Source organism: Schistocerca gregaria, chromosome X (assembly GCF_023897955.1).
Source record: "Schistocerca gregaria isolate iqSchGreg1 chromosome X, iqSchGreg1.2, whole genome shotgun sequence".
Classification (NCBI taxonomy): Eukaryota; Metazoa; Arthropoda; class Insecta; order Orthoptera; family Acrididae; genus Schistocerca; species Schistocerca gregaria.
The window spans coordinates 322,869,537-322,873,685 of NC_064931.1; positions in this window are offsets into that span (position 1 = coordinate 322,869,537).

Sequence of the window (4,149 nt, forward strand, 5' to 3'; positions counted from 1 at the left end):
CCGGCTGTTTTATGCTGCAGGAAAACCAGGCTATGTTACAAGTACTCTAGTCCTTCGATGCCTTATGACATGCTCTATGACTAACACGTGGTGTTCTGAGCTCTTCTGCATTTACTCGGTGTAAAGGCATACTGAAATTTCAGTGCCACTGCTATCCCTTAAGATGTAAGTTCTGGGTTTTGTTCTCTGCACTTGGGAAGCTGTGAATACCTCACACGATCAGTTTGGGAAGTACGCCTTCTCAAACGTTGTCTTATGATTTGAAATTTTGGAAATTTGTGGTAAGGTCTTATGGGACCAGACTGCTGAGTTCATTGGTCCCTAAGGTTACGCACTACTTAATCTAATTTAATCTAACTTACGCTATTGTCACCACACACACCCATGCCCCAGGGAGGACTCGAACCTCCGACGGGGGAGCTGCGCGGACAGTGACAAGACTCCTCAGACCGCACGGCTACCCCACGCGGCTCTTGTGATTTGAAATAGATACCAAATCAGTTATGTTAAATTTCTGTAAACGCAGATCCAGCATTATAAGACGATAGTGCACTAAATCCATTACATCATTATCACAAACATCAGTTGGCCTCATTTTTATTTCAGTTAATTCTGGGAGGATATCTGTCCATCCATATGAGCCGTGAAGATTAGAAAGCTACCACATTTGAACTTTTATTGTTCTGTACAGACATTTCATGATACTCGCCTTCAGGCGAATGAATGTTGGGTGGTGATGTATTCCACATTGCTGCATCACGGTCTTCAAACACCTATTGCAAAACTCTCCACTGTGATCGGTTTAGCGGTTTTCTGTGCATCGATTCTTCAATGTCTGCAACATATGCAGACACTTCCACATGGACGAGCAGTTCTAGGCGCTACAGTCTGGAATCACTCGACCGCTGCGGTCGCAGGTTAGAATCCTGCCGCGGGCATGGATGTGTGTGATGTCCTTAGGTTAGTTAGGTTTAAGTAGTTCTAAGTTCTAGGGGACTGATGACATAAGTTAAGTCCCATTGTGGTCAGAGCCATTTTTGAACACCTCCACAAAACCTGTCCCCATTTTTGTTTTAACAGGTAATGCGTAGGCACATTTGGAGTCTCTATCAACAACCATTAAAATGTATTTGACTCCATTATTATCATTATATTCCTTAATATCTATAAACAGCCTGCCATAAGTCGCCAAACCTCCAATCGTAACATGCCTTCGGGAGTGTGTTTTGCGTGCTGATTTGTACATTATCGAAATATGGTATCCATACTTATTCAACTATACCTCTCTCTACATGCTCTGAAATTACTGAGACAACATCATTCGAATAAGTGGTATTGCCATCAGCAACTGATGTCGTAAGGAGTCATAGTAGATCTATTATCTCATTGTGGTCGTCACAGTATATATACTTATGCTGAATGTCAACACCATCATCACTGTTTTAATACTGATTTTATGAAGTCTCTGTTTTTCGCACTGTGTTTGTTTCCCGCTTTCCTGTGTACACCAATCAGTTGTATTATTTAACCATATATCACCTGATATTTGGGTGAAAATTGCACCGTTCTTGAAGGATTTTAGGAAAATGAAGCTCAACAGACAAGGTGTTTCAAACTCCCCGTCCCCTATGTGTATTATTTTTTTCATTAAAACTTATAAGTTGTGTTCCTAACATGTACTGTTTTCCAACACTGACAGCGAATGTTTTGTCTATTCTAGTGTCGCTGTGATACTTAATGAAACCAGCAACAGCATCATCGTGATCACTGTGTAATTTCGCTGAGAGTTCATCGAGAGATTCAATAAATATCTAATCGTTTCTCTCACTGTCTGCTCTCGATCGAAATGTCCTAACCTTAGCAGCCATAAGTTCTCTCTAACAGTCTTCCATGCAGTGATGACCTTATCCTTATTCAAGAAATTATTATATACTAAGCAGACTGCCTCACAGACTGTGCCTTATATACAGTTCGCTCAAACTTTGCAGTTAAGTCATGTACGTTCTTGTGAGTTCTATCAACCTTTACCACTAAGTCATCTACTTCCTTTCTCAGAATGATCCAGATGTATGTCTCTGGTTCATTAACAGTAGCATCCGTCGCAAAAGGGTGTGAGCGTATATCTCAAGCTAATAACCTTTACATTCTACCTATGTACAGGCACGTTCTCTTTCTATGCCTACCTACCTTCTGGGGCTGAGTGTCTGACATGTATGTAAACTTGTTCATGGTGCAATGTATAGTAACATTCTCATCACTTTTTTCGTATCTGTATATAGAGAAACTCCTCGAAGTTCTGTCTACACCTATGGTCATTCAGTTTTATTGATTTATATGTAACGACAAACCACTACTGTCTGTGATTCCAGCAGTCTGTGCATATCATTAGACAATCATTTAATGACATTCCTACATGCACCTGATAAATGTGATCTAAATTCAAATTGTCTTTCTTGAAAGCAATAATGAGATCTGCATTATCTCTAACCAACTGTTCCAGGATTCTGGAATATGCCAGAGTGAAATAAAATATGTCCAAACCCATACAACAACCAAAACAGAAAAGTTGTAAGACTCATATGTTATCGGGTAGGAGTATCCCCTTCTCTGAGTCATCTTCCGCACCATCACAGTAGCAGTCACTCACAACGAAGTCCTGATGCTTCACCCTCCCTGCCATGATACAGACTACATCAGGTTTAGGTATGCAATGGATTTTTATAGAAAAACGAACATTCGTAATAATAATAATAATATGTGTAAACACTATAGGGTAATCATCTTACCAACAGAGACTCAATGCTACACCTTACATTATGTAATGAGAGGGTATTTAAAATCCACAAACATTTCTGTCAATATTTTTGTTTATTTATACATCAGCAGTGGTACACATCAATAAGAATTCACTGGTTCAATCTTCATTACAGTACAGAAGTTTGCAGATAAAGGGTTCTTGTATGCACAGAATCTAGTGTGTATTTCTCTCAAACTGATTGGTGTTCCTTTAGCTTCTGCATCTGACACAGTACTGATACACTGTTCTAAATTGTCTGTATACACACTGTATGTATGGAGATAGTTCACAGTGCCGTTACACAAACTGAACACACAGCAACCAACAGTTCAGTCTTTCCAACATAGTGGATAACACCAAGGTAGATTGTAGCCGATAGGTGGCTCGATCTCCAGATCTAACCATGAGTGTCACTCCGACGTACAATGATGTTATAGATAGCGTCAGGCCAGCACGTTCAATGTCTGTAGACGGAGAATACTCGGAGGCCACCTGTTGATAGATGTAGGGCTCTACACAACGCAGTTCATCACATTCCAACTCGTTAAAGTGCATTTTAAAACTTACTGATGCAATTTTATATCTCTCACAACACGCCAACCACTGTCCAGTGATGCTTCTATGCCAATATTTAAGTGCTTTGAACAACTAGCTGTTAAATTATAGGTGGAAGTGAAAAGGATTAGAGCACTGGGGGAGATTGGCAGCTTCTAACCCACCACATCAACATTCTGTCCTTGCAGTAACACCAGAATTTTCTGGAATGGTGCATATGCTTGAGACCAGCAGGGTGACTATGTTGAGAAATAAATGCGTAGACAAGAAAAATCCAAGTGCAGAATGTTGATAACCTTTGTTTTCTTTGAAAATCTTTGATAGTTTTGGCATGAGAAATTCGGAGGCATTACTTTTCAGCACACCTTCGTATTAAAACTATTACCTTAACTTTCCAACATTTTGTATTAATCCTAACTTGAAGCTTTTAGAACTGATAGTGTACGACCTGTCTACTTAAAATTCAGCATTCTTCTCTAATGTCTCATCTCAAATTCGTCTGTTTCAGTCGTCTCTGTTCTGCTTACAGTACACGTTTCTCTTCCCTACAAACCTCATCTCCAAATAAATATCATAAAACACGCTTTCCAACTCGCAAATTTATTTAATGATGTTATTCTTTTTTGTGGCGGAAACGTTTTTCTTGCTGTTGCTAGTGTACATCAAACTGATATAAGGCCTCATCAATATGTCACATGACATATTTAGAAATATGACGCAGAATATAACGTTCACAGATGCTTTACATAAGGTGAAAAACATGTTTAAGTTTCCAATGTGTGCGAAAACTAGTTTTT